Source organism: Acomys minous (genome assembly GCF_964271855.1).
Source record: "Acomys minous genome assembly, chromosome: 1".
NCBI lineage: Eukaryota > Metazoa > Chordata > Mammalia > Rodentia > Muridae > Acomys > Acomys minous.
In genome coordinates, this window is record NC_140483.1 from 85551279 (window position 1) to 85564093 (window position 12815).

The window sequence follows — 12815 nt, forward strand, 5'->3', positions numbered from 1 at the left end:
CCAGGATGAGATTTGATTGGGAGAGGAGGTCTCCTTCTGTCAATGACCTAGGGGACAGGAATAGGGTGAAAGAGGGAGGGAGGGAGGGAGGAATCAGAGGATACAAGTGAGGGGATAACAATTAAGATTTAATCTGAATAAATTAATTAAATAAAATAATAAAATTTCTCACAAGTTTTTATTATTTGCTTTTAATTCTTTTACTTAGAACTTTTTGATGCTTTTATGTTTTAGATTCTTTTGTGTGTGTCTGTACACATGCCATGAATCTTGCTGCTAATAAATACATCTAAATATAGACATTTTGGAGACCAATGATATGGCACTGCTGTTAGAGTACCTGGAAGCTAGCCTGACAACTTTCAGTCTGTGCCCCACATGATATAAAGAGAGGACCAATTTACACAACTTTTCTTCTGTGCACTGACATCACAAAAACATTGTTTTAAATATCCATACTGAATATTTTTGGCAGTTTACATTCACTTGATTCAGCTATTTAATTGGTCCAAAACAAATAATCCTTAAACTAGCTTTACTTTGGCCAGGACTTAAAACTTTGAAACAATTTGCACATTTATTATATATTGACAATACACAACACATAATGATTTGTTAAGCTAGACTGACACATGGTATAAAATATCACTATATATGTACATTATATATGGCTGGAGAAACAGGGACAGAGAGAGAGAGAGAGAGAGAGAGAGAGAGAGAGAGAGAGAGAGAGAGAGAGAGAGAAGGGAAGACTGTCAAATGAAGTAGGTGCTACTTAGTATATAGGAATTTAAATATCACAAGCACACAATAAACAGTAATAAAAATGATCGTTGGTTTTTTGCTTATATTAGCAGATACTTAAGATACAGTAAAAAAATATGGTATAAATATTAACATGACAAAATTGTGCAAACAAATAGGTTATTTGGTTGTTTCTAATATTTTAGTAAGTGTATAAAATAACAGGTATCTGGAAAACTTTAATAGATGATTATTACTGTATTTGCTCATGTTTTCGCTGTATCAAGCTCCTTTGACATTGATTCCACACATTTCCTCTGGTTTCTGACCACATGTGTGTATATGCTTCTATAGGATCTGTACACAAAAGGAAATGTACAATATTTGCCCTGTTGAATAGAACATGTTTCAATTAACAAGGAAATCCCCTACAAACACTTAGATGAATTTATTGTCCAAATTCCATGCAGCTGGAAAGTGCAGTATATAGAAATAACTTAGAAAATCTATGAAGTGTTTAGAGTGAACTTCAGTTCTAACTAAAAGTTTCAACTGTGTACCTGGAGGGAATGCTGGGGAGCAGTCAGCTGTGAGCATCAAGTAAGAGAGTCAGTCAGGTGCAAAAGGAAATTGCTTCCTTCTGATTAGAAGTAGAGAGCTAGGGGAATTTGTTCTACTGATGAGCAGGCACATAACAAAATGGAGACTGGAATGTGTTTTTTCTACCCCTGCTCTCTCTTTCTACTTCTTCATGGAGAGAGAACAAGAATAAGAAAGAAAGTGATAAAACAAAGAGTAAGAAGAAATAGTGCATGGATGTTCTAGATGATTAGGAAAACCAGGAATGGAAAAGGAATAACTGTGTCACTACTAGATTGTGGGAGTGATGGAGAATTGAGTAGAGGAAACTTCAAAAAACTCATGCATACATTTGCCCCACAGAGTTATGTTGTCATTCCTAATTCCCTCAGAGTTTGTTTGGATCAGATATTTCCTTCTAGATACAATATATCATTGTGGGGGGAGGAAATGACTTTTGATTCACACAGACCTGGGTTTATACAACAACTAAATCTGGTGAGTATAGCCTGTCACATATTGTTTATGTGAACATGGTTCAGCTTCTCTTGTTCTTATTTCTATGAAAAAAAAAAAGACATCATCATATTACAAAAGCATTATAATGACAAAAATATAATTTCTGTAATTTGTTTCAGAAAATGCTAATTGTGTAATTCACCTAAACTCATTCTCTGTAGGTTGCTTCTGACATATGTCCTTTTCATGAGGTCGTTTTCTCAGTTTTAGTCATGTGTTTTGTGTTCACCTGTGTTTACACTGGCATGTATGTACAAGAAGGCCAGAGGTCAGCATTAGTTTTCTTTCTAACTCACTCACAACCTTACTTTTTATTGAAATGGGTGCTTCAGGCTTTCACAGAAAGCATTTTAGCCTCTGAGTTCCCTCCCAGACTCCTAGTTCTCTGTAACAAGCAAAAGTTGCTTTATTATGTGAATACAAGCATATGCATTTTAAATACCAAATGCTTAATGATATCTAGACGTGGCAATATTTGATAAGGCCTAGATAAAGTTTACAACTTTTTTTAAAATTGATATCCCCACTGTATCACCTGTAGACACACTTGACTCAGTATATCCCAAACTGGCAGTTGTTTAACACCTGAGCTTGTACTATGAAACAATAGTCTCTGATTCCACTAGTGATGATGGGACTTCCTTATTGCAAAGCTATTTTTTGCCTTTTTAAAAGGTATAACTTAAAAATGGAATCTGTTATTTATCCCTTCAGACTGAAACAACTATCTACTTCATGGTTAGAACAATATCTATTTCATTCCATTTATTTAAGTTGACTACACTATCAACTGCCCTGATCTCAGAGTCTCTGAATTCTTCTGTCCTAAATGTATCTTAAAATTTTGTTCTGAAATTTTTTGGGGTCAACCACTTTTAAATTAAGCTGTACAACAAAATTGAGCCAACCAAACAATGTGGATAAATCAGGTAGAAGTATGGGCTATCTGGTTCTGTTCGGTTATACCTAAGCACACAATGTGGAGGTAGAAGTTCTATCTTCCACTAATCGAGTAAGATTCACAATATGTACAATTCCCTGGCAAATAATAGAAGAATCAGGAAATAGTATAGCATTCACTGAAGTAAATATCTGTATCTTCACTCACCCTGAGTAACATTAACTGGAACTTTACTGAAAAATATATACCCATCAATAAAAACTCATCTTAACTAGTTTTATGTGCCAGTGAAATTTTAGACTATCTAGCCTTCCTCTGTTTTTATTACATAAAATAAAAAACTGCCTCTATTGTTCATTAGGTAAGGAGAATGTTTATGTTGTGAACATATAATTTTGAAATTACAAGTTCAGTTTTCACTATCTTAGATGCTAGTCAAAACTTAGTTTAAAATGCCATTATAACTTCAATCAAATTTTTAAAACTGCCATATTTGTCACATAAAACTTAAGTATATATTTCCCATATATGCTAAAAGAAGTAATAATGTAAAAACAGCAAAAAAATTCTCCCACTCACATATTCCTTTCTTAGGTCAAATTTGAATCCTAGGAAACAACAGCCAACCAAGTGAAGTGCAACCTGCTTTTCCTTCTCTTGGATATGCGTTTGTGGTTACTGTTCAGCTCATTAGAAAACAAGTGGTTTGTGCATATACGTGAGTGTGTGAGCGAGTATGTGCGTGTGTGCCTGTGTGTGTGTATGTGTGATGAGAGAAAGTGAGAGAGACAGAGAGACAGAGAAAAGGGCAGATCAGAGGTCAATATTTGTATTTTCTCTGTTGCCTTTTATTTGTTTTTTCAAGAAGATGTCTTTCACTGAACTTGTAATTTACCAATTCATTCTCCTGTCTTCAATTCCCTAAGCACTATTATTACAGACACAGGTTACACTAGACCTGGCTTTTATGTAGGTGCTGGCAATCCAAATTCAGGTCTTCATGATTATGTAGCATGTCTGAAACATATTCCTGCCCCTAAATACAAGTCTTTAGAAGCATACATATAACATCATCATTAGTTTTTACTTCATTAACCAGTGTGCAAAATATCATTTCTCATCTAACTTCATTTCTCTGTAACCACCACTTCTTTATTACACAGGAAATCAGTTTGACATCATGTTTTAATTGACTGTCTTAGGGTGTTACATTATAATAATGTTATGATAATATTAAACATTATGATAACATCAAACTTTGAAAAAGGTATAACTCAAACTCATGATAATTTGTTATATTAACAACAATGAGTACCAATATAAAGATCACTGGTGTTTTATGTCCACTTTCTTATCACTCTAAAAAGCTGTGACCATTATATAACTTTCTCCTCCTCTCTATAGTTTCTGAATCTTCATAAAACCAAAGACTTTAATGTCTAATTTTTGCTTTCATTCTTTTAGCCTGATTTCTTTTTAAATTAAGAAAATTATGTAGTAAAAATATGATATTATGAAATATACATATATTATGGAGTGAATAAGATTAAATTAATCTATATGTTAGGTTGTTCTTTAATTTTGAATTCTAGATGACATCAAAGGAATATTGAGTTTATCAGCCATGTTTGGCATTGTGTGATAATATGGACTAAATTACTGTGAAGACTATTTAAAGCCAAGCATATACTAAATGTCAATTTAAAGGAACGTTTTATATTCCACCATTTCTCTTAAATGTTGCTTTGTTAAAGAACTTTGTTATTTTAGCTCTGTCTTTTGTTTTTACCATCCAGTAGCCTGTAATAAAAGTCATGAAATAAAATTTACTTTATCCTTTTCTGGATTTTTGACTGTTCAAGCCATGTACTTGCTGTTTCTTCCTCTTAATTATTGTAGAAAGTGACCATATCCAGAACCAATGCCAATCACTTACTTTTCCATCTTTATACAAGCAGAAACTTTGAGTGTTCTAGACATTCATTTTAGTTTAGTTCCATTCATTTCAATGATATTTGAGCATCCCTATGTTTAGATTTACAGTACTTAGTTTTATGTTTTCTCTTGCTTTCTGGATATACAACTTGAACACTGCAAACAGATGCAGACCTACTGGTCTAACATTGGGTAGATTAAATGACAGGATCTTCATTTCCAGCCTTCCTAGTATCATTTGGTTTCATCAGGAAAAACAATTTTTCTTCTGATATTGTACATTCAGACACATCTTTATTATATAGCAGAACTGTTCAGATGTTATCGTGATAGCATTGGCCCGCATGACTATACTATGGATTGCTTAAATACAACATTTATATCTGACTTACTACATAATCCTCCTAACTCTATATCATAATATATATTCAATATATATCATAATAAAGACCAGAATGGAGAGACTTGTGTTCAATTCTTGTTGTGTACAAAGAGCCAAAAACTCAGTACCACAGAGCAAACATTAAAAATCTAATATTCTCTTGATGTCAGAGGCTTATATGGATGGAGTCTCCTTTAAAGAGATCACCGTAAGGCTTAAATACCTAAACCTTCTAAGTATGCTTCTCCTTCCTAAGGCTCTTGATAACCATATAAAAATAGTGCATTTTTTTAGAATTAAGATTCCCCCCAAATCTTTCCATACCCATCTCCCCATCTTTACATATATCAAATATTACTTTTGTTTCAGTACTCTTCAGATATTCCACCTTTTATCATCTATAATTATATCTGTGTGTTTCTTTTGCAATCATTATAGTATGCTGCACAGATATACTGCAATTGAACAAAGATTACAGAAGACAAGGGCATGTTAATCACGGTATGACGTAATCACTTACTAAGCAGAATGTAATACAGAATATTTGACAACATGGATATTATTATATAAAATATGGGAAAAGCCTGGAATAATTATTTCAAAATATTACACACATAAATAAATTGATAACTTTTTATTTCTGAAGTTTCTTTAATCAGGATAGAATAAAAGGTAAAAATATATGAATATGTAAACATGCAAATTAAGATGCAATTTATTTTTTATTCATAGCAGAATATTAAATTTTAACTTTAATAGTGGCTGATGAATTTTTCCTTGATTTAGGAAAATTGGGTAAGTTATTTTTCATGGTTTGAACAATGATAAATGATCAGTTTATCATGGTGATATTCATTTAGTGTCAAACACTAATTTATAAAGCTGAGGCAGAAGCTTACAGGTAAAGCAAAATGTCACTCTGAAAGTACAATCAAGGCCTAATATTCAGTCTGCTGAGAGGACAATTGGGTATCACATGGTAAAGCAAGTTTTACCCCTGAGTAAGCACTCCCCTCAGGTGAAAGTATATCCAGTAACTACTGTTGATTTTCTTCATTTTCTTCTCTATATTCTACATTATTTTAATTATAATTGTCTTTATTCCTGAGAGTTATATACATCTAATATATTTCCTGCTCTTCTTCATCCTTCTTCTCTTCCTTCTCCTCCTCTACAGTGTCCATGCTGCAATTACCCCAAAGTATCAAGCGAGGGACGGCGGGTTGAAGAACACTCAAGACAGCAGGTCATCCGTTCTAAGAGAATGCTGTTTAATGAGGAAGGGCCAAGGCCTTTTATACAGTATAGAGGCAGGTGGAAAAATACAAGATGATATAGATAGGAAGTCCCCAAGACAAGAAGAACCATGTAACCAAGGTAATCAGGGTACAAAACAGGAACTTGTGGTCAGCTCAATGAGTCACAGTGTTCATAACAGGAAGCTGCCAGGACAGAATAACAATTACATACTGGCCAGGGCATGGCCCCAGGGGGCCCAAGCCTAACAGTTCCCAATACTGCTCCTCTTTCTAGTCATTCTTCTTTGCATTTTATAACACAAGCCCAATTAGTTCTGTACTTATACACAAGAGTGTTAGTATCCAGTTGTTGCTCAGCCAATATCTCTTTCCTTTTAATAGATATTGACAAGCACTTTAATGATACTCTTTCTGCGAGTGTTCACCTAACACATGTCCAGGTGTTGGGATCTCACCAAGTTATTTTACCTAAAAAAAAAAATGTACTGATGGCCATACATCCTGTTTCCTGCATGGAAATCAGAGAGCTTGGATGCCAGCTTGCACTGTGAAGATTCCTTCATTCTCAGAAAAGTATAAGAAGAGAATAATCCATCTGCATAGTGGTGCTGAGTTGGTCTTTGTAGCTCCTGTTGCACTGTCCATTCAAATGCTGGGGCTTGAATGTTCCACAACCATGCTATTCTCTGTCTTTCTGGGCAGGGCATTAAAATTTTATGATAAAATTCCTCCAAATAATCAATCTCAGGGACCTACTTGAACCAAATCCAAATTTTAGACCTCTCATAATGTATTCCAAAATTTTGGCTAGTATAATCTTGTGTAAGTCTTCTGAAGATAGTCAGAGGTGTAATAACAATGTCATGTGAAAAAATAGCATTTCACAGCATGCCTTGTTATCTTCCTGTGATTATATTCTTTTGTCCTCTTCAGTGGCATTTCCTGAACATTGACAAGGGCAGAGATTGATAAAGATGCCTCATTTATGGCTGAGCACTTTTCTTTTCTTTTCAGCATTTCATGCTATTATGCATCTCCTAGACTGTGTTTCCCACACAAAAGAAGGATTCCTGACCACAATAGATAATTTTCCAGGTTTCTGGGCATGAAAATAAATATTTAGAAGTGGTTGATGTAACCATTAAGCTAAATAACCATAAATGGTGCATCCCCAGGGCCTATCACTTCCATAACCATGGTCTTTCTATGAGTACTATAAGACCAGGAATGAAAATACACCTTTACAACTTTGACTTTATTTATATCTATGGAAACTATTATGCAAATAAATATATTATCCTCGATATATTTTGAATGATATATTTTTTAAACTTATTATGAAATACTATGTTAACATCGGATAAAATATATTATTTTCAGTGCAGTGCAGATACGTATTTGTGCAAGTAAAAATATAATTAAAATATCACCTATATTTTCACTGATAAATTATGAAATTGGATCACTATTAAACTTGGTTGGAGAATAATGTGAGAGTATATGTGAATATACAAATAGCCATTCAGGTGTGTGTAGTCAGGTTGTTAAATGATTTCTTTTCAGATGAATTGAAGTAGTTTTAACATCGTAGTCATCTATTCTTCCTACCTCCTGTTTGTCTACATATCTTTTGTGGCATTGTTATGAAGACAATGTAAATGCTCTGCAACACAGTTAAGGATGCATATAACTGCATTAGATATTGATGGATAGCTTTATTTCCTAAAGTGTATGGAGATCCAAGAATTGATTGGGATATTGGTAAGAATGTCATTTTCTCATAGAATAGGAAATAATCAAAATATATATATATACCTGTGAAGTTAATGGTAAACATTTGTCTATTTTTACTCTCTAACATTAAAATAAAAACAGTTTATAAGAGATATCTCTATTTCCCTGAGGCAGACAGCCCATGCACATCCACAGGTTTTTACCTGCCAGAAAACAAGGTAAGCCAACTGCCTGTAGTCCTTCCCTACACTCTCATTTCCCTCAGGTAGACACCCCTGCTGACCAAAAAGTCATGGCTGTGAAGGACCAGGAAGGCCAAGTGGGCACAGACCAGCTTACTGTTCATCTTACCAAAGACCCAATCCTCAGTTATTCTCCCCTACTCAATATCTTTATCTATTTCTAACGCTGGAGGAAAGCTCCTGACAAAACATAGGCTATTCCTGACATAAAACTGGGTAAGCTGCCTGCTCACAAACCTCTTCCAGTCTCTTTGTGACACCCCTCAAACATTCTTCCCAGTAGCCCTCCATTCTTCCTTGACATATCTCAGACCTCAAATATGAAGAAGACTCCCTGCTGAACCAGAGGCTACACCAACCACTAGGTCTCCAAGTAAGCCAACTTCTGACTACTCCTCATTGCCCCACTCCACTGAATACTACATATAATCTTCCCTTCTTTATGCCAGGTATCAGCCAACTCCCTGTTGTATCAGAGTCAATGCATTCCTTTCAGATCTCCAGGCCCAAACTCAGATGGAGACACACAGCACAACAAGAGACTACATTGGTCACCAAAAGTCTAACCTTCAAGTTGTATGGAAATCTATGATCAATCATAAGCCACCCAGACCAGAAGACGACAAAGCAAACATAAAACAAGGAACAAAACACCCATCCAACAAGACAAACCCCCAAAATCGACAACTAACACAAAAATCACCCAAACCCAGATCCCCAGAACCAATATGAGATAGAATCAACAACAGCAAGGGCAGTGTTTTAATACCAGAGCCCGGCTTTCTTACTAGAGTAATCTCTGAATATTCCAACATGACTGAAGCACAATAAAAATTCCATAAAATAAACTTTAAGAACATTATAGAGTTCCTTAGAGAAGAAGTGAATGAATCCTTTAGAAAAATAGAAGGAAACACAAACAAAAAATAGAGGAAATGAGTAACACCCCCCCCCAATAAAAGACAACAGCATACAGTAAAAGGAAAGAAATAATACTGTTAAGGACATGAAAAATGAAACAGAATAAATAAATCAAAGAAAATATTAAATCTAAAATAAGAAAAATGGACACTAAACATATAGGAAATATGGGATGCAATGAAAGGACCAATCCTAAGAATAATATGAATTAAAAGAGCATAATAATAGCTAAAACGCCCCAAAATATTTTTTAAGTCATGGAAGAAAAAAAAACTTTAATCTGAAGAAGGAGAGGTCTACACAAGAAGCAACAGACACAATATAGGTTAAGCCAGAGAAGAAAGTCGGCAAATGGTAAGATTTTTCCATGTGAATGTATTAGTAGAAACAATATAATAAAAATTGCCATGCTATAAAAAGCAATTTATTCTTTCACCACAATACCTATCAAATTTCCACCACAAATACTCAATTTATATGAATAAACAAAAACCCTGCGTAATTAAAATCAAAACTGAATAATAATAACAACAACAACAACAACAACAACAACAACAATAATAATACACAGACAAAAATCGACACTTCTGGCATACAGAACACATAATAGAATTGACCAGAAAAGAAAAACTGCCCGTCTCATAAAAATCAAAACACAAAACATACAGAATAAAGAAAAATTATTAAAAGCTGCAAGGGAAAAGGGCCAAATAACATTTAATGGCAAACCTATCAAAATTACACCCGACTTCTCAGCAGAGACCATAAAAGCCAGAAGGGCCTGGACAGAGATCCTACAAACCCTAAGAGACCACAGATGCCAGGCCAGACTACTTTACTGAGCAAAACTATCAATAACCATTGATGGAGAAAACAAAATATTCCAAGACAAAAACAAATTCAAACAGTACCTATCCACAAATCCAGCTTTACAGAAGGTACTAGAAGGAAAACTCAATCTCAAAGGGTCAAGCTACAAGCAAAACTAGTCAGGAAATAGATAACTATTTTATGGCAAAAACACAACTACACAAATGCTTTATTGGAACCAACATCAAAATTAAGACTCTTACAGTCACTGGTCATTAATATCTCTCAATGGTCTCAATTCTATAATAAAGAGACAAAGACTAACTGAATGGGTGCATAAACAAGATCCAACATTCTTCTGCATGCAAGAAACACATCTCAGGCATAATGATAGGCATTACCTGAGGGTAAAAGGATGGAAAAAAATATTCCAAGCAAATGGTCACAAGAAGCAAGCAGGCGTAGCCATTTTAATATCGAACAAAATAGACGTTCAACCAAAATTAATCAAAATGGATGAGGAAGGACACTCCATACTCATCAAAGGTAAAATCAACCAAGATGACATCACAATTCTGAACATCTATGCTCCCAATATAAGAGCACCCACACTTGTAAACGATCTGCTAAAAAAGCTTAAACCACACATTGATCCCCACACAATAATAGTGGGAGACTTCAACACCCCTCTCTCACTGAAGGACTAGTCACTGAAACAGAAACTAAGCCAAGAAATAAAATCATTAACCAATGCCATGGGTCAAATGGATCTAACAGATATCTATAGAACCTTTCACCCAAACAAGAGAGAATATACCTTTTTCTCTGCACCCCATGGAACCTTCTCCAAAATTGATCACATTGTAGGTCACAAAGCAAGCCTCAACAGATACAAGAGGATTGAAATAATATCTTTTTTCCTATCAGATCACCATGCTCTTTGGGTGCAATTCAAGAACAACAGAAATAATAAAAAGCCTAAACACATGGAAACTAAACAACTCCCTGCTAAATGACACCTGGGTCAGGGAAGAAATAAATAAAGAAATCAAGGAGTTTCTGAAATTCAACGAAAATGAAGGAACAACATACCCAAATTTGTGGGATACATTGAAAGCAGTGCTAAGAAGACAATTCATAGCACTAAGTGCCTTTAAAAAGAAATTGGAAACATTGCACATAAGCAACTTAAAACACAGCTGGAAGCCCTAGGAAAAAAAGAATCAGAAACCCACAAAAGGAGTAGACGTCTGGAAATAATCAAACTCAGGGCTGAAATTAACAAATTAGAAACTAAGAAAACAGTCCAAAGAATCAACAAAACCTAGAGCTGGTTATTTTAGAAAATCAACAAGATAGACAGACCATTAGCCAAACTAACTAAAAGGCAGAGAGACAGTATTGAAATCAACAAAATCAGAAATGAAAAGGGAGACATAGCAACAGACACTGAAGAAATCCAAAGAATCCTAAGATCCTACTTTGAAGGCATATATGACACAAAATTTGAAAATCTAAAGGAAATGGATGATTTTCTTGATCAATTTCCCTTGCAAAAATTGAGTGAGGAACAGATTAACAAGCTAAATAGTCCCATTTCCCCTACAGAAATAGAAGAATCATTGATAGTCTCCCAACTAAGAAACGCCCAGGGCCAGATGGTTTCAGTGCAGAATTCTACCAGACCGTCAAGGGTGAGCTAATACTGATACTCTTCAAGCTACTCCAAAAGCTAGAAATGAATGGAACATTACCAAATTCATTCCATGAAGCCATAGTCACATTGATACTTAATCCTTACAAAGACTCAACAGAGGAAGATAATTTCAGACTAATTTCTCTTATGAACATCGATGCAAAATTGCTAAATAAAATAATTGCAAAACGAATACAGGAACACATCAAAGATATCATTCATCATGACCAAGTAGGCTTCATTCCAGGCATGCAGGGATGGTTTAATATACAGAAATCCATCAATGTAATCCACCATATAAACAAACTGAAAATAAAAAAACCATGTGATCATCTCTTTAGATGCAGAGAAAACATTTCATAAAATCTAACACCCATTCATGTTTAAAGTTTTAGAGAGATCAGGACACAAGGCACTTTCCTCAACATAATAAAGGCTATATACAGCAAGCCAATAGCCAAAATCAAATTAAATAGTGAGATACTAAAGGAAATTCCCTTAAATTTGGAAACAGGGCAAGGCTGCCCACTCTCTCCATATCTCTTCAATATTGTACTCGAAGTTCTAGTCAGAGCAATAAGACAACAAAAGGAGATCAAGGGCATCCAAATGGGAAAGGAGGATGTCAAATTATCCCTATTTCCAGAGGATATGATAGTGTACATAAGTGACCCTCAAAATTCCACCAGAGAACTACTAAAGCTGATAAACACCTTCAGCAAATTGGCTGGATACAAAATTAATTCAAAAAAGTCTGTTGCCTTCCTATACACGAATGACAAGCTTGTAGAGGAAGAAATTAGGAAAACCATACCCTTCACATTAGCCACAAGCAATATAAAATATTTAGGAGTTACTCTAACTAAGCAAGTGAAGGACTTGTTTGAAAAATTTTTCAAAACTCTGAAGAAAGAGATTGAAGATGACACTAGGAGATGGAATGATCTTCCTTGCTCATGGATCAGGAGAATTAACATAGTAAAAATGGCCATCCTACCAAAAGCAATCTACAGAATCAATGCAATCCCTATTAAAATACCTACACAATTTTTTAAAGACATTGAAAGTTCAATTCTGAACTTCATATGGAAAA